Genomic DNA, 24,147 nt, shown 5'->3' with positions numbered 1-24,147 from the left:
AAACTTAAATGATATTCATAGAATCATGTGTACATACATATTGAATGAATTTTTGTCAATTTAGCTTTATTAATTTATAATATATTTCATCCTTTTTAAGAGCATCTCTCACTAGGTCGATGACAGTATCATATCAATCAATCGAGGACCATCATTCACATCATCGTGGTATGGTAAATATACATTTATGTGTATTTAATTAAATGTTAAATATTTAGAATCATATGTACATTCATATTGAATATATTTTTGTGAATTTAACTTCATTAATTTATAATTTCTATTTTTTTAGAAGCATCTCTCACTAGTTCGTTGGGTGAGGGTGCTCAACATTCCCACTGTGGTCAAAAAGATCAATCAACTCATGTACTTGGGAATTATGGTGCTCAAACATCTCTGGATGGTCGTGAATCCCAACTGAATCATCATGATCCTCCTCATTTTGTAAATTATATAATTTTGTTTTACTTAAAGGAAAATTGTGCATGAAAATAAATTGTATGTACATGTCTATTTGCATGTGTATAAATGCATTGACATGTTTTAATATTTATGTAACTATATTGAAGTAGGGGGTGAAAACGTTTATTGAAGTCAACATAAGCCAAGCAGGGAAATCCAATAAGAAGACGATAGGTTAGCTACCACCTGTCTATCTGATATTCCTCATGTGCTTCCTTAGGAAACAAACATTCAATAGTGGATGTTACAAAGGTGCACAAGTAATTATTCAAAATTGGAGAAATATCTTAGGATTTTGGAATTCCCTGTAGAAAGTCGTTAAATCTTAGAAATAGTTTTGCACTCTCTAAGTAAATTTCTTGATATTTACAAGAACCTTGGGCCAACAACTAATGGATCTATAGATATGATGAGGTGTAGAAATAAAACAATGATGAGTCCCGATAAATGGTTCGAGATAAATAGGAGGGCTACAAAATAACATGCCAAATATATGTTTAATTTCAAAGAAGTGACGAAAAGAAAGATGCTCAAGGTGCAATATTTGAAGCACCCTAAAATAGTCCACCATTTGTATGATAGGCTCATTGAAATGTATGGCAAGCTACCATGGAATGACGCGGTTCCACATTATTTTGCAAAAATATTTTATTCATAATTTAGTTTTCTATGAAACTCGACTATACTAACCATCCATCTGAATTTTATGGTACTCGGAGAGGATAGACATATGAATGTAAAGGTGCATTAAGGGATACTATTTTTCCATGTCCTCCACCTCCTTTGGTACCTCAATCTCCATGCCTGGTAACTTTGTAGTCGAAGATGGATGACACTTCTCAAATTGGTCAAGAAGAAATGGATGCCATTATAAACAACGTACAAACTACGTTGACCATAATTGATGTTTATCTAAATCGACAAAGAGCACGAGCTCATGCACTTGCTAATTTTGTATTTAAGTCATAGATGGAGATAGATAATATGAATATTGAATAGGTTAAATCGTGTACAAAGTCTTGTCATGATGGTTGGAAAGACATAATTGGTCATGAGGAATAGGCAATGTGATCGATATGTGTTAATTTTTAGGGTGGATATTTCAATGTAATGTAATATGTGTGTTAATTTTGATTGATATATTCCCCCAAGGCTGCGATTTGCTGTCTAGCAAATGTGTTGCTAAGGCGTTTGTGTTGTTCTATAGGTCACATGTTCAAACCTTAACTTACCAATGTGTCGTTCTTGGGGGCGGTGCAGTTGCACCTGGAGGTTATAGGGGTAGTCGTCGGGGATCAACCCTATGTCTCGTGACTACGAGAGTTGACACGTAATCGATTCAAACAATGATAAAAAAAATAATAAATAGATAAATAAATAAATAATAAAATAAAATAAAATAATAAAAATAAAATAAAATTCACTCACGTACATTTTGTAAAAAAATTCAAATATAATATAACACAAATATATCATATGTTCACCATTTTTAGTTAACCCATTTGTGGAATGAAAAATTTGGTAATATGACGGTGCTAGGTTCAGGTTCAAATGAATATATGTTGATAGATTTTAGTTTTTTTTTTAAGAATGTGTTGATACTATTAATTTATTTTTATATATCGGCATTGTGAAGATATATTTGTAAAAGAAATAATTATGTATAATTAAATGTTAATAGATTTCCATCCCATTTAGCATTTTCAACACACACAACTATCTTCTTCCCTATTAGGAGATGTGTCAAATATTGGCTTATCACAAGCACTAAATATTTCAATTTTGTTTTGTTATAAATTGAAGCAAGTTTCATTAAAAAATCATATTTCTATCTTATAATTTTAAAATTTTTGAACTTTAGGTTTATGGAGATAGTTTCCCTTCTCTAGGGACATTAGTGATGGAGTCATTTATAGGGATAGGATAGTCTATACGATTTGAAAAATTTGATACTTTTTTTTAATGTTGCGAGTGTATGCATTTTCATATGCAATTTTAAATTTTTAATATATACATGTACATGTATTGTAAAAGGCATCCATGAGGGCACAATGCAGAGGGATAACCACGAGGTATTGAAAGGAATTTGGAGCTTGAGTCAGTTAAAGGGATTGGATCGTCTAGATAATTTGCAAAAGTTGTTACACTTTTTTTAATATTGCAAGTTGTTAGGATATTCCGACACATAGGAAATAGTTAAGTATAACTTGGTCTAGTGTAGAGTTAGGTAAAGTGTGTTTCTTTACTATGTATTTTTGTAACTTACAATTCGATGGTCACGATATCTAGTGATCCGATAGTTCATTCTCTCCTCTGTATTACGAACACCTGATCTGTGGATTAACATCCGATTGGTCCATGATCTCTATTTAAAGAGCACGGAAGGTCATTTGTAGGGTAACCGTTCATGAGAGAAGCTTACGTAAATTTTCATTATTTTGTTAATAAATTTCCTAAAGTGGCTGTGTTGGCTCAGGTCGTGGATTGTTTCCCTCTTTGAGGGTTTTAACCACGTCAAGAATACTGGTGTATTGATCTGTGATCTATTTGTGAGTGGTGGCCTTTGGTGTTCTATCTAAGGAACTTAGCATGTAAATTCCTACATGGTATCAGAGCCAAGTTGAGGACCACATCCATTGGTGATCTAAATCTAAAGCTGGTAGAACTGCATCCGACTTCCGTTTCCTAGATCTACTATTTTTTACTGCTTTCGGGCCAAGATTACTACTCTTTTGTCTTAGGAGAAACTTTTCCAGTGAGGAATCCCTTTCGTTTCACACAAAAAGGTTTTTGGTAGCCCTAGCTATGTCATTTTTAAGATCTGGAGGTATACAATGTTTATATGTAGTTTTTAGTTATTTTCTCTCTGTTTATTTCGTTTTATTTATGTCTTTGTTTTTTATTACTAGATCTACACCTTTCATTTATGTGTATGCTCTTTGCCCCATGATTTTGCGTGATCTGGGCAAATCAGAAATAGAAAGGATGTTTTTTTCTCATGCATATGCTCTTTTCGGACGTGCCTTAGTGTGATCTCGGAAAATTAGAAACATTGAGGAAAATTTTTAGTTTCTAGGTAAAGCTAACTTTAAACCATAGGTTTTTTTTTTTTTGTATGTCTGTTTTGGGTTTTGTGGTTTTTATTTTGTAGGAAAAAAAGATCTTTCTCAAGAAAGCATGCACCCCAAAGCTTCGGTGACTAAAAAAAAAACCTTTCTCTTTTCCAAAAATTACTAACCTTTTAAGCTAGCTCACTTGGTCCAAAGTTACTTTATGAGAATAGAGGTCTTGAGTTCAAGTCTTTCTTTTTGTTGAGTTACTTTTTCAAAAAGCACATGTAACTTATGTTTTAAAGTTACTTTATGTAAAAGTGTTCTCACCCATTATAAAAAGTGAGTCACTTATAATTCTAAAGTCTCTTTATCTTTTATTTAAGTTACAATTTAGTGGGTAGCTCATAAAGTACCATTGTAAAAGTGACTTTCACTTATTTATAAAAGTGAGTCATATAATTTTTTTTTTTAAAGTGAACTAATTAGATTAAGTTTGGAAAGTGGGCGGATTTTTTTTAAATATAACATTATCATTAATTTTCGAACATTCCCGCACTTCGTCAACATCTTCAACAACTTTTATTCAAAAAGCCATAACTTCTTCATCCGGAAGCCATTTTTAGAGCCATTTTTCTTAATCAGCCTAATTTTTTGAGGTCTTTCCATTGGAACACTTAGTTTTAGCATCTATAGCTTCAGTTTCTATTAGGATGGAAAGTCCATGCCAAGTTATTCTTGACAGTACCAACTACTTCCAGTGGTTGTCCTACATTATGGATTTACTTAGAAGTAAAGGACTTTACATAATAGCCTCAGGCCAACAAACCAAACCAAAAGATGAAGATAAGGCAGACAAATGGGAAAATAGGCAAGATCAAGCACATAGGTTGATAGGGATGTCTATTTCTCTAGACCTTAGATTCCATATCGCAGAACTTGATACTCCTAATGAAGCAACGAAACAATTCACTAAAGTTTTTGGAATTAAAAATGAACTTAGAGCCCATCAACTCGAAAATGAGTTGCTTACATTGGACCCCAATAATTTTTCTTCCATTAAAGATTTTTTGTCAAAGTTCAAGACCCTTAGACTTCTCTTAGAACGTGTTAAGGTTAAGAAAGAAGATGGTAACCTTATCTATTCCATTCTTACTAAGTTGGGACCAGCCTACTCTGTGTTTGTTTCCACCTTACATTCTACAAGAGAAGCCTTCATTTCTCAAGGACAAGACTACAAGTCCCCTTCGTTTGATGTCTTTTGTGATTCTTTAATAAGAGAACAAGAAAAGTTGTTACACCTTGGTCTTCTTAATCTTGGAAACTCTTCTAAGAAAGCTTTAGCCACCCAACAAAAACCAAATTCAAAGAATCCTAAGAAGTCATATCCTAAAAGGAATGGTCCTAAACCAAACAAGGGTCCTAAGCAATTTCAGTCTCAAAATGAAAAATCATTTCAAAAAAATGATAAGGCAAATAAAAACAAAGGGAAGAAGATTGATATACATTGCCACCTTTGTAATCGAGATGGCTACTTAGAATCCAAATGCTTTAAGAAGATGGAAGCCTTGGAAGTAGCAATGAAAAAGTATAACATCCATTTGGAGCACTCTTCAACTTCAACTTCATCTTCAAGAATAACACATTCTGCATATGGTTGTCAAACATATCGGTCTGGGTATGCACTAAATGTAACTTCTTCTTCTAATTCTCATGCGTGGCTCATTGATTATGGAGCTCCTTATCACACTACCAAAAACAAAGCCATGTTTTCTTCTTTAAATTATTCTAACAACAAAAATATATATGTTGGTGATGATAGATCTCTTAGTGTTGTAGGGACTAGAACTGTTCATATAGACAATGGTCAATTTAATGATGTATTATGTGTTCCAACCTTATCCTACAACCTTCTATCTGTATATCAGATAACTCATTCAGGTGAAGGTAAAATCGTTGAATTTTCACCGCATGATGTTCTAATTAAGGACCTAAGATATCCTAGACAAATTTTAGCTACTAGCATTGCTGATGATTATACAAGGTTTTATAATTTTAACAACTTTGGGTCATCAAATCTTCCCTTGGTATTTGTTGCTCATAATGATGAAGTGAGAAAACTTTGGCATGAGTGATTTGGTCACTTAAACTATCGATCCCTTCAGAACCTATGTAAGGAAAATATGGTGACAGGTCTTCCAATGGTATCTTGTAGAGATGGTGTTTGCTCCGGATGTGTACTCAGGAAACATCATCGGGATAGTTTTAAAAAACATGCCTCTTGGCACGCCTCGACCTCTTTACAGCTTCTGCATAGTGATTTATGTGGTCCACTTCCAGTTGTTTCATTCTCTAGCTACAAGTATTTGTTAACTTTCATTGATGATTTCTCCAGACCCACTTGGGTATACTTCTTAAAACATAAGAGCGAATTATTTAACATGTTCTTAGCCTTTAAGGCCTTTGTTGAAAAACAATCTGGACATCAAATTCTTAAGCTAAGATTTGATAATGGTAGAGAATATGTTAACAACAAGTTCATCAACTTTTGCACTGAGAATGGAATTCAAATGCAACATACTGTTCCATATACTCCACAACAAAATGGTGTAGCTGAAAGGAAGAATCACACCTTAAAGGAAATGGCTAATTGTATGCTTCAACCTAAATGACTTAGTCTTAATTTTTGGGCAGAAGGAATTAAATGTGCAAACTACATAATAAATCACACTCCTACTAAGGTTTTAAATAATATCATTCCAGAAGAAGCATGGAGCTCAATTAAACTAGATGTAAGTCACTTTCATGTTTTTGGAAGTGAAGCATGGGCCCATATTCCAGATGAGAAACATAAAGCTTTAGAACTAAGAGTGAAAAATGTATTTTTGTTGGATATTCTAAATATTTCAAAGGATACAAACTTATTCCACTTAAGTCCAAAAATGTTATCATTAGAAGAGATGTAAAGTTTGCTAAAAATATGTTGGCCTACGAGCCTAGTTCGACAATGTGCCACCTCTCTCTATCCCTTCTACTTCTGAAAATATTTCTTCTTCAGATGATGATAGTGAAGATGACAGTCCTCCCCCACCTTCTTAGGATCCTCCTTCAGCTCCTCAACTTCCAAAATGGGTCTGTGCTACTCGGGATGTAGCAGGTTCTCTTGCCAGTAATCCTACAGATCATTGACGTACACATTCTCAGTTCGATAGAGCCTCTTCTTTACTACCTCAAGCTTCAACTAATTATGATCCTAACACCTTTGCAGAAGCTTCAGGCCATCTAGATTGGGATGTAGCTATGAATGAAGAATATCATTCATTATTGGGAAATAATACATGGGATCTTGCTCCCCTTCCAAAGGGACGAAAACTTGTTAGATGCAAATGGGTTTACAAAACCAAGTATGGAATAGATGGAAAAGCTGATAAACATAAAGCTCATCTTGTTGCTAAGGGTTTTTCACAAGTTGAAGGCATTGACTATGCTGAAACCTTCTCCCGCATTGCCAAAATGAACTCTATCCGCCTTGTTCTTTCCCTTGCTGCCTGTTTCAAATGGGAAGTCCATCAAATGGATGTTAAAGCTACCTTCTTGCATGGGGACTTTCATGAAGAAATCTATATGGAACAACCTACTGGCTTTATACAAACAGACTCCAACCTTGTATGTCGACTTAAGAAATTCCTTTATGGTCTCAAGCAAGCCCCTTCGCCTTGGTATGCCAAAATGGATAGCTTTCTTTTAGAAACTGGATTTTCTAGGTGTCATTCTAACAATGCTATCTACACCAAGAAAGTGGGCAAGTCTCTTATCATTCTTGATCATTATGTTGATGATATTATCCTTACTGGTAGTGATCCCAACCTTATAAACCATGTTATGTCCAGCCTTAAAAAGAAGTTTGAAATGACCGACTTAGGACACTTGCATTATTTTCTTGGTCTTCAAGTATTGTGATCCAAGGAAGGTATCTCCCTTTCCCAGTCCAAGTATGCATGTGATCTTCTACGCCATTTTCACATGGAAGACTATAATCCAGCCCCTTATCCCTTTCAGTCTGGAGCCAAACTTTCAGTCACTTGTACTTCCCCTAAAGTTGAAGCTACCTTATACTGTCAATTTGTACGAAAAATTTTGTATCTGACCCATACTCGTCCTAACCATTCCTTTGTTGTTGGCCTTATTCCTCAGTTTATGGAAAACCCACATGAAATTCATTGGAAAGCAGCTAAAAGAATACTTCACTATGTTTGAGGTACAATTTAGTTTGGGATTCATTATAATGCAGAAGCATCTCCTCTATTGGTTGGTTTCACTGATTCTAATTGGGTTGGTGACCCTAATGATCGGAAGTCTACTGCGGGTTATGTGTTCACTCTTCGTTTAGGACCTATTACACGGGCTTGCAAGAAACAAAGTGCCATTTCTCTTTCCTCAACAGAAGCAGAGTATCGTGGTGCCGTAGAAGCTAGTAAGGAAGCCCTGTGGCTTTGTCAGATCCTGTCAGAGTTTGGCTTTCAGCAATAGCATCCGACTACACTTTGGTGTGATAATCAAAGTGCCATTCAACTATGCAAATATCCAGTCCAACATTAGTGTAGCAAACACATTGAACTGCACATGCACTTCATTAGAATGCTCATTCACGACATGTTCTTGAAGTGCAATATTGTTCAACAGATGATCAAGTTGTAGACATCTTTACAAAGGCTCTCACAGAGGTGAAGTTTACTAAACTTCAATTTATGGTTGGAGTTCAGGAAGTTGTCACTAAGGGGGGATAGGCTCTAATGCCTTCTTCCTTCTCCTATTGTATCATATTTGTACATCCTTCAATCCTATCCCAAGTTTTCCTTAAGGGGGGATGTTAGGATATTCAGACACATAGGAAATAGTTAAGTATAACTTGGTCTAGTGTAGAGTTAGGTAAAGTGTGTTTTTTTACTATGTACTTTTGTAACTTACAACCTGATGGTCACAATATGTAGTGATCTGATGGTTCATTCTCTCCTCAGTATTACCGACACTTGATCCTTGGCTTAACACCTGATTGGTCCATGATCTCTATTTAAAGAGCATGGAGGGTCATTTGTAGGGTAAAGGTTCATGAGAGAAGCTTATGTAAATTTTCATTATTTTATTAATAAATTGCCTGAAGTGGCCGCGTTGGCTCAAGCTGTGGACTGTTTCCTCTTTGAGGGTTTTAACCACATCAAGAATACTAGTGTATTGATCTGTGATCTATTTGTGAGCAGTGTCCTTTGGTGTTTTGTCTGATGAACTTACCCTGTAAATTCCTACACAAGTTTATGCATTTTCATGTGCAATTTTAAATTTTTAATATACACATGTACATGTATTGTATAGGGCATCCATGAGGTGTAGTGCAGTGGGAACACCCCGAGGTATTGCATAGATTTTGGAACTTGAGTCAACTACGTGGATTGGATTATCTAAAAAAAATTAAATAGTTGTTACATTTTTTTAGTATTATGAGCTCATGCATTTTCATGTGAAATTTTAAATTTTTTATATATACATGTACATGTATTATATAGGGCTTCCATGAGGATAAAATGGAGGGAGAACACCACAGGGTATTGCATGGAATTTGAAACTTTTTGTAATTTTATTTTGACGATAAAATTCTCATTTAATTTTAATACATTAACATTTAATTTAAAAGTACACAATCTTATGTGTATATGAATATTACACATGTTGTGTAGTGTACCCATGAGGATGATGAATGCACGAGTGTTGGTAATTGGTTCCCCCAAGGGCAGTTTTGGGGCTAAAATCTCATGGTTTGGGACAATTTTCTAATAAAATTGTAAAGTCTCCGCATTTTGTGGTCACGGAGCGCGAAGGTGTCAAGAGTCCTAAAGGGTTGTCTGTCCTTATTTTGTAAGGTGTTAAATTGGCTGTAAAGATCGATTGTATAAAAAAGAGCAAAGTAAGTAAGCTCTAGTAGGAGAGAGAGTAAGAGAAGAATTAAGCATTGGAGCTTTAGTAGAGAAGTCTAAGTGTTTTTGGGTCTTAGCATAGGTACAGGCTTTGTAGCTAAGTGTGCATAGGCTTAGGGTGGAAGTCTGCAGCTGAGTGCATGGACCCCTGTAGCTAGTGCAAAGGGTGGATAGAGTCTGTATTAAACTAGAAGATATCAATAAAGATAAGTATTTTGCAATTAATGTGTATTTAGTCTCTGTTATTGCATCTGATTATATTGCATTTTGGGTTTTAATTTAAAATGTTTATTTGATGCGCAGATGTATGTGATTATATGTGTTAATTGAATGCAAGTAAAGATATTAGTTTACGCAATGCTAACTGTGAGTGATTAGTAAGATAAGTAAAACACTTGAGATAACTTGGGAACCTATACAATACAGTGTCATAGCTACGTGAAAGTACCTGAACCATGAGTTAGGGTTGCGCGAAGGTCAATCGTACACCTTCGCGGAGGTACTAAAGGGCGGAGTAAAGGGTGAATTGATAGAGTCGTAAGGCTTAGCAACTTGTGCGAAAGTAGGGGAAGGTGGTATAAACCGACATCATTAACATCTCAGGGTGTGGAAACTTGGTTCCAGCATCACCCATACTGCTTCGAGTGAGACTTCAATCTGCACTCCACAGATTGATACCGAAAGGGCCAGTGGTGTAGGGATTTGTTTGGTTGACTAACGCTGAACCTGGGTTAGGGCCCACAAAGCCAACAACGAGGATGTTGATAGATTGTATATTTCAATGTGATTCTCTTTGATGCAAATTTTCATTTGAAAACCTTTTTATTATATTTATTTTTATCATAATATAAATTTCTCACATATTTAAAGTAAAACTCTTTATTATGAATTGATCTCTTTGCTACATATTTTTATTTGACAACGTTTTATTATATTTTCTTTTATAATGATATAAATTTTTGGACATATTTTAAAATGGAACTCTTTATTACTAATTGATATTTAATTTCGTAATTTTGAAGTTTATACAATTTGCATGATGATTCTTATAATGTTAGTAGAAGAGAATATGAATTTGCGTTGATTCTTAGGTCATGTGAAGTTGATTTGTAAGGTAGTTTAATGAATAGTAAAATTGAAAATTACAAAGCATGGTACATTTTGCATTCATGAATCTTATCATGGTGTAGATTTATAAAACAATCATAACTTAAAATTGCATTATAAAACATTATATATATTTTGCATTCGTTAATAGGTCATCATCTTGTATATAAGAGCTACTATGGATACAGCTTGATACTTAACTTTTAATATAAAATTTGTTCGAAGAAAACATACTATAAAATTGCATTATAAAAGATGGTACATATGGAATGATGCATCGTTTAATGCTAAAAGGTTTTAAATTTAATTTCATGAATATGAAGCAATGAAAGTAAATTTGGATTTAGTTTGTACATTTCACAGGACGATTCTTATAATGTTAGTAGGAAATAATAGGGATTTGGGTTTATTCTTAGGTTTTGTGAAGTTGTTTAATGAGTAGTAAAATTGTATATTACAAAACATGGTACATTTTGTATTCATGAGTGTTACCATGGTGTAGATGTCTAAAACAATCATAAGATAAATTTGCATTATAAAACATGGTATACATTTTGCATTCATGGATAGTTCATCATCTTGTATATAAGAGCTAGTGTGGATGTGCATTGATACTTAAATTTTAATATAAAGTTGTTCAACGCAAACATACTATAAAATTGACATATAAAACATTGTACATTTTGCATGATCCATGGTTTGATTCTTAAAGGTTTTACATTTAAGTTCATGAATATGAAGCAATGAAAGTAAATTTGTATTTATTTAGTATAGTTTGCATGATTATTCTTATGATGCTAGTAGAAGATAATATAGATTTGAGTTGAATCTTAGGTTTTGTGAAGTTATTTTGTCAATTTGTTTAATGAATAGTAAAATTGCAAGTTACAAAACATGGTACATTTTACATTCATGAATCTTACCATGGTATAGATATCTAAAACAATCATAACTTAAAATTCCATTATAAAACATGGTATACATTTTGCATTTATGAATAGATCATACTCTTGTATAGAAGAGATACTATGGGTGTGGGTTGATAATTAACTTTTTATATAAAGTTATTCAAAGAAAACATACTATAAAATTGCATTATAAAACAAGGTACATTTTTGCATGATACATCGTTTGATGTTTAAAAGTTTTACATTTAAGTTCATGAATATGAAGCAATGAAATTAAATTTTCATTTAGTTAGTACATTTTTCATGATGATTCTTAAAATTTTAGTAGAAGATAATATGGATTTGGGTTGATTGTTAGGTTTTGTGAAATTGTTTTGCAAGAAGTTTAATGAAAGTAAAATTGCAAATTACAAAACATGGTGAATTTTGCATTCATGAATCTTACCATGGTGTAGATGTATAAAACAATCATAACTTAAAATTACATTGTAAAACATGGTATACATTTTGCATTTATTAATAGATCATCATATTGTATAGAAGAGATACTATGGGTGTGGGGTGATACTTAAATTTTAGTATAAAGTTGTTCAAAGCAAACATACTATATAATTGCATTATAAAACATGGTACATTTTTCATGAGGCATTATTTGATGCTTAAGTGTTTTACATTTAAGTTCATGAATATGAAGCAATGAAAGTAAATTTAGTTGGTACATTTTGCATTTATTAATAGATCATCATATTGTATAGAAGAGATACTATGGGTGTGGGGTTATACTTAAATTTTAGTATATAGTTGTTCAAAGCAATCGTACTATATAATTGCATTATAAAACATGGTACATTTTTCCTGAGGCATTGTTTGATGCTTAAGTGTTTTACATTTAAGTTCATGAATATGAAGCAATGAAGGTAAATTTAGTTGGTACATTTTGCATGAATATTATTATAATGTTAGTAGAAGATAATATGGATTTGGGTTGATTCTTAGGCTTTCTGAAGTTGTTTTGTCAAATTTTTGAATGAATGTTAAAATTCCAAATTACAAAACATGGTACATTTTTCATTCATGAATCTTACCATGGTGTAGATGTCTAAAACAATCATAACTTAAAATTTCATTATAAAACATGGTATACATTTTGCAGTCATGAATATATAATCATCCAGTATAAAAGAGCTACTATGGATGTGGGTTGCTACTTAACTTTTAATATAAATTTGTTCAAAGCAAACATACTATAAAATTGCATTATAAAACATGGCACATTTTGCATGATAATTTGTTTGATTCTTAAAAATTTTAATTTAAGTTCATGAATATAAAGCAATGAAAGTACATTTCATTTATTGGTACATTTTGCATCACAATCCTTATAATGTTAGTAGTTGATAAAATGGATTTGGTTTGATTCTTAGGCTTTTTGAAGTTGTTTTGTTAAGTTGTTTAATGAATAGTAAAATTTGCATTAATGAATAGATCATCATGTTGTATACAAGAGCTACTATGGGTGTCTATTGATACTTAAATTTTAATATAAAATTGTTCAAAGCAAACATACTATAAAATTGCATTAAAAAACATACATTCTAAAGTACCTTCTTTGTCTTAAATTGTCTTACTATTGTATTTTCATGAAATTTTAGAAATATTAGAGATCGATAATTAAAACCTGTTACATATGTTCAGTTATGTTCAGTTACATATGAATACTAATTTATGTTTGAAGGGAAAACAAATAAACCTATTGTTTCAAGACCCATTTTTATGCTTGCAAAGCGTTGACACAGTCCTAAGTTTTGTTTTGTTTTATTTTATTTTGGAGAAGAGGAAGAAATCACCTAATCCAATTTAAGATTAGTGATTTTTCCTTTAAAGGTGGTTTTCTTGCTTTTGTTTGATTTTTCTATGCTTTTAAGTGTTTTTCTAGTGTTTGCATGGCAAAAAGGCAAGTTTTTAAGTCAAGATAAGTCATGACTTAACCTAACCATGAACTATATAGCTTAAGCACTTCTAAGGGTGAGGTGATGACACTTAGGAAACATTAACTTAGGAGGATGCGACACTAGGAGAAAAAACACAAATAACAAATCAAATGATGTGTCAACACTAAGGGGATTGAAACGATGGTTTATGTAGGATCCAAATTTGACTTAGGTAAAAATTTCTGAGGGTCGTTGTCGTTGCGATAACAGGTTCATAATCGTAAACTATGATCCAATGAATAGGTAGTAATGAAACACACCATTATTTATGATGCCACCTTCCCCTCACCCATAGGGCTATGTGATTCTTTCTAGTTATTATCTCACAGATTGTGCTCGCTTCACTTTGGTACCATTCCTACTCTGTCAATGCATTCATGTAACAAGATTAATATTGAATGGAGGAATTGTACGATCAAACTCTAATTGCATTAACATAGGACTATATTATAAACTCCTTTCAAACTCTCACTTATCTGGCCGAACACCCTCGAAAGAGGCTTCACCAATTCCCAACAACAAAAGGCAGGCTAGAAAGGCAAGAGAAGTTATATTAGTTAAAAAAGAAAAATTCAATTTTCTAGAAGACTTGTTAGCATATGAGAGGAGACTTGAAACAAGACCAAGGGCAGGATCTCAACCAACAAGACCTATGGGAAATTGAAAGCCCAAGAGATTCAACTAAAAGCTAAAGAGCTAACAGAAGAATCCAACTAGAAAGAATTAAGAGTGGAAGAAAAGATTCGTTCCTTGCTTCACACACCTTTTTTCCTCCACATACACATCTTCCACACATATCTTTAGCGGTTTAGAGGAATTTTTCTAATGATTGAAAAGTGTGCATATCTCAAGATAACTTTCATTGCATAGAGGTGCGACTTGTGGAAACAATTACAAAAATGAAGCATTCTCAAATAATGAGAAAATGAAACCCCACACAAAGAGGCAGAGACTATGCTTCTATGTAGCTATCATCCTTGTTCTGGTATGTTATATTTATAACTGTCCAAAATAAAATTGGTAGTAACATTTAATAAGTAATGCATAAGGCAGGTAAAGGCTAAAATTAAAATGTTATTGGGTAGTTTATTGACATTTGAATTACTTGCACTCTATATTATTATTTCTAAAGATTTGATTTTTTGGAATGTGTGGATGTATATCATAGGGTCAAATATATAAAGAAGATATCAAGTATTAGAGGCAAGAAATTCCTTCTTTAATGTGTGAAATATAAAATTATCTACTTCAAGGATTTTTCAATCTAGAAGAGAATCACCTCACACATGTAGTTGAAGAGATTGAAATTTGTGGACACATGCATGCAAGTTCAATGTGGTTAGTGGAAATGGACTTGAGAATATTAAAGTCATTTTATCAACAAATATCACGTCCAAATTCCAAGGGGACCAATGGTTGAAGGCTATATAATATGTTACTTTACAATGTGTATTAGCGAGTATTAAGCCTAATTACTGATGGATATTAACATACCACACCTTCATGATATCAAATTTATTGACCAATATGAAAGGGAATTTATTAGTATTTGATCAACATTGATATAAAATGAATATAAAAAAAAGACTATTCAAATATAGACAAAATAGTTGCAACTGAGTTATGGGAAAGTGCTTTACAATATTCTCCTTCTATATATATATATATATATATATATATATATTGATATTTCAACTATGAGTTTTCATATGATAATCTATTATAAAATAAAAAGTTGATTAAATTTATAAAAATTAAATGTTATAGTCTATTCTTTGTAAGTTTTTTGAGGTTTTCCTAAAATATTTTTTTGTTTAATTTATCTATAATTAAGTAGAGATTTGATAAAATCACAAATTTAAGTTGTGAACTCTTCACAATCTGAAAGCCCCATATATATTTTTTAAAATATTCAATCCATATATATAATAAAAACAATTTTTTAAATAGTCAAAATTTAACTTAAAAATCTTAAAAAAAAATAAAAAAAAAATTACAAAAGAACCTCTGATAATTAAACAATACCATAATAATAATAATTAAACAACTGAGCATACCCTGTAGTACTCGAAAACATTAAACATTTTAAAAGTAAAGACACTTAAACACACTTACTGATTCTCAAAGTATTTATTGACCGGAACAAAAAACTGTGTGGGATTTCGATGTGAAAATATTTTTCTTTTCAAAGACGTGATTTTTTATTTTATTTTATGATAGCCAACGTATCCTGATTCCTACCTAATGATACCCAAAGTGTAACGTCCTGAGGTCTCCACCCGATGTGCGACGCGTTCGGGCGACGGGCAACCGTGGGTGCGTGTGCGGTTGACGGCGTGCTACGGTTGTGTGACAAGGTTGCGACGATCATGTGACAAAAGATATGCGGAGTCTCTTGGTTATGCGACATAGTGCGACGATAATAAGAGCTTGGCATATGTTTATACGCACGGTTGGAGCATGGAACAATATGAGGAGGCCGACCTACGATGGGAAGGAAAGCCGACAAGTTAAAGTGGAGTTTTATGATAGCGTGTGGGCGTTGGGTGGTCGGCTGGGCATGCCCCACCCCCACCTACGATGGCTATATACATGTGAAGGTGTTGGAGCATTCAAACATCATTCGATCACTCACATCTTCACTACATGGAGTAGAGGCGCAGTCTTGTGCGCAGATTCAAGAAGGTGAAGGCACAGATATACATGCGCCCGTTCTTGGGCGGTCGTGCACGAAGAAGCGTTGAACTTAGTGTTGGGAAAAGGTGTGGGAGAAGGTGCACCTGGTGGTCGGCTGAGGCGTGCACGGTGAACGTGTGGTGCCCGAATTGTGCGACGACTTGGCGTGGGTGTCTTGGCGACTCGGGTGAGCGCCCGCCCATCGTGCAAGTGTGCACGAAGGTGAACGAAGGTTGGAACTGGAGGTCGTAGAGTTGGGCAGGTGGTACTACGTGTTGTTCACACGATTTGGGCATTTGTCAAGGTTGGCAAGTGGGACTGCGTGTGGGCAGGTATACACAGTTTGGGTGTTTGCGACCAAAAGAAGAGTGAAGCGGCGAAGACGTGCGACGAGGTGAACGACAGGTTGGTGAGTTGTGCGGTGACCGTGCAGAGGTGTCGACGAGCTAGGGAACCGAGTTTGCCAAAGTTGTGAAAATTTACTAACTGTAAATTTGGGGTTTCCCAAGATTTAGCTTATTCGTTGTAAAAGTGAAGAGTATATAATATATTGATTCATGCAAACTAATATTGCAGGGATTTGCCCCTCCCCTTTATACTGTGAAATTGTCTTTGTTTATAATTGCTGTTGATAATGAATGAGTATGGGTGTTCATTGGTATAAAGGACAAACATAATAATACTTGGTTGCGAAACACAAACTAAGTAGGAGAAATTGAATTAGGCGTAGTCCACGAACATAAGTATTGGTGAAAAGAAAGTGTTCGGTGGTGCCGCACCTCGCTATAAGCGGTTGAAAGACTACCACAGGTGTAGGGGCATGACAGGTGGTATCAGAGCAAGCTGATTCAGTGTTGAAGAAGCTTGACAGTTGATGACAGTGGAAGCAGGTACTTGCAGGTGAAGGAAGCTAGTTTCACATACAAGTGGAACAAGGGCCGGTTCATGATTGTAGGGAACTTGGTGAAGCTGGTGAATGGTGAAACAGGTTTAGCAGGGGTGAAGCTTAGTGCTTGGGCCAAGCTGAACGACAAGGCATGGAAAGTTTGGAAGAATGCAAAGGGAAGCTCTTGCTTACCTTATACAGGTTGAAGAGGTTGAAAGAAGAGAATCCCCGGATTCGAGAGAAGCTTCAAGTCTTGGAAAAAATGTTGAAGACGAACTTTTTCAACTTGGTTGGACAATGGAGCAAGATGAAGTTGCAGATTGTGCTATCAAGGAAGAGGAAGAGATGATAGTTGAAGATGTTGCAAATGTGACAATGATGGAGGATGAACTTGAGATTGATCAAGTTGGACCAGGATCGTGTGGTTTGCAGACATGGATGAATGAGGATATTCATATGGAGGAACCTCATGATGATGTAAGTACCATTGATACTTGTGTTTCATTTGGGCATTTTGTGGATGGACCGTATGCAGGGAAGGGCAAAGTTAGTTTGCCAATGCTAGGGATCATCTCACCATGGATGACTATGATGAGACCTTGTATGGAGAAGCAAGGATTGTTGATTGTTGCAGGACTTGTTGGGGTTGTTTGTAGCCTTATGATGAAAGGTGCAAAGGCCCGTGACAAGGGAGGAACATGATGATCATTGTGGAGGATTGGGTCATGTTTTAGCCACTTTGGCTAAGTGCCTGACATGGCTCATGGACAGATTGAAGGGCACACTCTTGAGGTACGATGATGCTTGGGTGGACTTCTCATGATCGAGACCAAGAGCAAGTCTTGGTGGAACCTTTAGTGGGGGGAGCTATGATGGAAGGGACTCGTGATGATGATGATATGGTTGGGTGACCGAGTTCACTAGACCGAAGATAGCAGACTTGGATGAGATGACCGATTGTTGTGATGAGTCTACTTGGTTGGACTACATGGGTAGCTTAGTCATGGACATCAGGTTGGAGACATGGAGCATGGCAGTCAATGCAGGGACATTATGCGGGAGCACTTGTAGAGGTGCCACTTATGGGCATCCAATGAGGAGTGCCAAGGTAGGGATGTTGTGCAGATGGATTTGATGATGTGACATGGATATGTTTTACTTATGAGCCGATGGAGAGGTTGTGCACTCTTGTACAACAAGGCCATGGACTTGGGTGGAGTTGTGAGTAGACTATGGAGCATTCCTACTACATGGAGAGCTGAGGCATCTTTCAGAGACCTTTAGGCCGAGACTTGTATGCTTGCTGAGATGTTGGTTGGGGATGAGTCATGGAGCTCACGATGACATGAGATTGTTGTGACTTTTGGGGACTTCATATATGGTGGACTTGGAGGATCTGATGCATTGAGGGGCTGAGGTCAGAGACTTTGATGCAGGTGCACACTTTCAAGTACATGCATGGGTGTGGCTTGGAAGAGTGACTTGATGTAGAGGATCAATATGAGACACTTTGGAGTGATGGAGTTACGATGATGATGATGCCTTGGTGGCAACACTTGGGCATGGGTTGAGCCGAGACTCAACTACTTTGGATACATGAGAGCTGATTGATCTATGATCATGGGAAGCACATGGATAGATGAGACAGGTGTATACTTGTTTCTATGGCAGACTTGAGGGATGGCTCATTGTAGATATGATGGAGGTTGCTCCATGGACCTAGATGTGACACACCGAGAGTTGGAGATTGATGAGATGATCTCTTCATATGGAAGAGATACACATATGGATGATGTTGGGATAAATGTGGCTGATTTCATGTAGCACATTAACACGAAACATCATGGATAGCATGTTGCAGATGAGATGAGGGCTACTTCATAGACCTGAGCATGACTTACACTTGTATGAAGATGGATTCTTGATCGGGTTGAGGATGTGACAGGATGTTTTGAGAAAAAATTGATGGTGGCATGAGGATGTTCACTTTCATGGTTTGAGCGTGATAGTTGGACTGATCACCCAACTAGTTCAAACATGGGGACTAGTAGTGTACAGAGATATGTTAGCATTGTGTTGGAGTATCATGGCAGCAGTTCACATGATGACACATGATGAGGTCGACACGGGATGTTGCAGTGGACATGTAGCTTAGATGGAGGGACCAGCCTTCCGTGATGGAGAGCAGCATGTGGAGATTGTGACAGGGTGATCGATGATCACGGATTGAGATGATCTCTGATGGGTGACATACCTATGAGGTGTATACCTTGGTATGCCGATCTTGGTGACAGACGGTTGCCGAGGTGAGACATGATAGAGACGGTGGTTCTACACATGTTGCAGGGATGTTTGCAATATGTGGAGGAGTTGACATCATGGATATTGATGATCTTGGTGGATGGTTACCAGGATGATATGTTTTCGAGGACGACAACGATTTCAGGTGGAAGAGGATGTAACGTCCTGAGGTCTCCACCTGATGTGCGACGCGTTCGGGCGACGAGCAACCATGGGCGCGCGTGCGGTTGAGGGCAAGCTACGGTTGTGCGACAAGGTTGCGATGGTCATGTGACGAAAGATATGTGGAGTCTCTTGGTTATGCGACATAGTGCGACGATAATAAGAGCTTGGCATATGTTTATACGCACGGTTGGAGCGTGGAACAATATGAGGAGGCTGACCTACGATGAGAAGGAAAGCCGACAAGTTAAAGTGGAGTTTTATGATAGCGTGTGGGCGTTGGGTGGTCAGTTGGGCAAGCGCCACCCCCACCTACGATGGCTATATACATGTGAAGGCATTGGAGCATTCAAACATCATTCGATCACTTCACATCTTCACTACATGGAGTAGAGGCGTAGTCTTGTGTGCAGATTCAAGAAGGTGAAGGCGCAGATATACATGCGCCCGTTCTTGGGCGGTCGTGCAGGAAGAAGCGTTGAACTTAGTGTTGGGCAAAGGTGTGGGCGAAGGTGTGCCCGGTGGTCAGGTGAGGTGTGCACGGTGAACGTGTGGCACCCGAGTTGTGCAACGACTTCGCATGGGTGTCTTGGCGACTCGGGTGAGCGCCCACCCATCGTGTAAGTGTGCACGAAGGTGAACGAAGGTTGGAACCGGAGGTCGTAGAGTTGGGCAGGCGGTACTACATGCTGTTCACATGATTTCGGCATTTGTCAAGGTTGGCAAGTGGGACTGCGTGTGGGCAGGTATACACGGTTTGGGTGTTTGCGACCAAACGAAGAGTGAACCAGCGAAGACGTGTGACGAGGTGAACGACGAGTTGGTGAGTCGTGCGGCAACCATGCGGAGGTGCCGACGAGCTGGGCAACCGAGTTTGCCGAAGTTGTGAAATTTGACTAAGTGTAAATTTGGGGTTTCCCAAGATTTAGCTTGTACATTGTAAAAGTGAAAATTATATAATATATTGATTTGGGCAGACTCATATTGCGGGGAGTTGCCCCTCCCCTTTATACTGTGCAATTGTATTTGTTTATAATTGCTGTCGATAACGAATGAGTATGGGTGTTCATTGGTATAAAGGACAAACATAATAATACTTGGTTGCGAAACACAAACTAAGTAGGAGAAAATGAATTAGGCGTAGTCCACGAACATAAGTATTGGTGAAAAGAAAGTGTTCGTTGGTGTCGCACCTCGCTATAAGCGGTTGAAAGACTACCGCAGGTATAGGGGTGTGACACAAAGCCTCTCTTCCAGAGGTCATCTTCAAATAAGTATGCTCGACATAGAGACCATGTTGGTCAACCAAAGCCTCTCGTCCAGAGGTCATCTTCAAATAAGTATGCTCGACATAGAGACCATGTTGGTCAACGTGGCTAATTAGTCAATGTTCTGAAATAGTTTTGGCCAATGTCGTTTTCTTGTTCCATTTAAAAGTTTGGCCACATGTGAGTATTAATGTCAAATTAAATATAAATAATTTCATTATTAACCTATTATTGTTAAATGTATAACATTTCATATATATTATAAACAATTTTCTTATAAAGTTTTGATAATGATAAATGTTTATTAAAATTAATGTTGTTTATTTGATCTCAAGAAGAGATCAATTAACAATTTTCAATATTTTATTTTTATGATTAAAAAAAAAACATTCTTGAGTTATTTTAATTTTACTTACTAATTAATTTATAAAATTAAGAAGATTAACAATGTTATAAGAATTTTGGAAATGAAAATGATGAAAAATTATATATATATATGATAAAGTTGTCTTAACTTTATTGTATTTTGAAAAATAAAAATTTATTTAATTAAAAATAATTTTAAATTTTATTTAAAAATGAAAGAATTAATTAAATCATTTTCATATAAATTTATGATAATGATTAATGTCCATTAAGATCAATGTGGTATATGTGATTTCAATAGAGATGATCTAAGGCTCTTTAATATTTTATTTCTATGATAAAAAAAAGAAAGAAAGAAGTTTTCTGAGTTTACTATAGTTTTGCTTACTTACTTAGCAAGTCAAGAAGATTGGCAGCATGGCAAATGTTTTTTAAATGAAAACAGATGTACTTAAGAGCTAGACAATCCAAAAGAAAGTGCTTTTCATCTTCAACCCTCTTAGTATGATAAAGGTCACATATTCTTTCATCCCAAGATGTTTTAGGAATAGACCAACTGTTTTAGTTTGGAGCTCACGAGAATTGTTTCTAATCTTTGCAACGATCATTTTCTTCATAGCACTCTCTTTATAATACATTAGCTTCCTTCCCCCTCTAGCTCCTTATTCCACCACTTATCCTTAAAATTTAAATGTAATCATATTTTTAATATTATCATTATTCTTCAAGATAATCTTCCTTTATTTATTTTTATTATTTAAAAAATTATATATATATATATATATATATATATATATATATATATATATATATTTATTAATAATTTGTTAGAGATAATATTCACTCTATTTTTTGTAACTTTTAATTAATTAACTTAATTGTATTTAAAGAAATAAAAAATGTATTTAATTAAAAATAATTTGAAATTTTATTTAAAAATCAAATAGATATCTAAACAACAATTCTTGAACTACACTAAGTTAAATCTATCTCATTAAGATCATCAATTTTTAACATTTAATTTGCAACTTAACCGTAAAACTAAATATTATTGAATTGCAAATTAATCTCATTACTCAAAAAGAAAGATACCAACCTATTTAACTTTTTCCATGGTGAGAGTAGTGTAATATCAAAATTGGATTTTATGAAAGAAAAATTAGTTATAAAAGTAGTCCAAAATTAAAAAAGATACGAGGTGCTTAAAGGCCTAGAATCCATGCGGTCTGTGTTGAGACAAGTTTAGGTACAGCCCAAAGGATTATGGTTATTGAGAGGTCATAAGGTTGGAAGCCGTCAAAGGATATACGTCGACATCTACATGTAGTTCAAATTCTGGTTTAGCTATTCTTTATTTTGCCTTCAGAGGCAAAACAGAAGAAGAAAGGCCACAACTTTATTCGTGATTCAATTTAGTTTGAAGGCGTCAAAGGCTATAAGTCAACATCAGCAAGTCGTTCAAATGCTGCTGCTTTATCTGGTCGTAATCAGATGGACATTTTTCCTTTACAGGCAACACAGAAAAAGAAAGGAGTCCCGATTCAATTTACTTTCGGGAACAGCGTTTCTATTTTTATAAATGTAATGAAGGATAAAACCTATTTTTTAATGCCATTCAACGTTGGGAATTGGTCACAGGGCGGAGGAGGCTAACTCCACCAATCTGAGTCAAAAATATTTTAATACCAAAGTTAAATACATAATTTCAAAGTCAATATCTGAGTCGCAGGAGTAGGTTCATGGGCGGGGCAGTATATGTCATTTTTTCGATTTAACTAAATATATGGGATATACCTATGAATGAACTAATAACTCCACATATATTATTTGCCGCCCGCAGGAGTGGAACTGGAACGAGTTTTAGGTAGAGTCTAGAGAGTTGCCGTTAATAAGAAGCGATAAGGTTTGAAAACGTCAAAGGTTATACATCAACGTCAGAAGTCGTTCAAATGCTGGTTTGGCTCATACATTTTTCCTGGACAGGCAACACAGAAGAAGAAAGGCCACAACTATATTCGTAATTCAATTTAGTTTCACAACCAGAGTTTCTAAAACGAAGAATATAAACCTTTTTTTTAATGTCATTCGACGCTGGGGATTGTTGACGGGACGGAAGAGTCTATAAAGTCGAGCCACAAAATTGAGTGGTTTTAATACGAAAGTTAGATACAAAATTTCAACGTCAATATCTGACTTTACATGGAGTTTTAGAGGCAGCAATGTGCAGAAGACTTGGGCGAAAAGTTATCCGTATTCAATTTTAGGAGTCCAACTCATTCGATTGAACGAGTCCCAACGACCAAATAATAAAGTCGTCCCTTGACGCTCGATTCCGCGTTTCTTCGTTGTCTTCCTTCTTCTTGTCCTAACCACTTGCTATATATATATTGTTATATAGATACACTCATAATATCATTATTCATCTTCTCTTACTTCTTCTTGTCCTAACCACTTGCTCTATATATTTGTTATATAGATACACTCATAATATCATTATTAATCCTCTTCTCATATTGCTATTGATATTGTTTCTCTCAATTACTTGTTGTGCGGTTGTGAAGATAAGAGTTGTATAGGTTGAAGCGATATGGAATTCAGAGTAGCATATGCACGACTGGTAATATTGATTGCCATGCTTATGATGGTCACAATTGTTAGCGAAAGTTCGGCTTGTAGGGCACTGCAATTGAAATTCATATTTGAGGGAGATGAAATGGAAAGTAGTAATAATAATATTAAGATGGTGAATGGATGGTTGGAATCCCTTAGGGGTCCCGTAACTCCGTCAGGCCGCTCTCCTTGTCAGAACTACAGGTCTCCTGGCGGGGGTGGTTCATGTCCTTAACTCATCGGTCCATCGCAATTAGAAGAGCTGTTGATAGTAGATAGTTGTCATCCAACTGTTAAAAGTGGTAATTCCCGGTGGTGGAATTACAGAGACATAATGTGAATAACACATGTATCCAAAAGAGAACGACTAAGGGAAGATTTAGGCGCTATA

This window comes from Pinus tabuliformis, chromosome 9 (genome assembly GCF_031772625.1).
Source record: "Pinus tabuliformis cultivar Carrire ecotype Pingquan chromosome 9, CPIR1, whole genome shotgun sequence".
Classification (NCBI taxonomy): Eukaryota; Viridiplantae; Streptophyta; class Pinopsida; order Pinales; family Pinaceae; genus Pinus; species Pinus tabuliformis.
The sequence above is the reverse complement of the archived record's forward strand: the minus strand, read 5'-3'. Positions refer to the sequence as shown.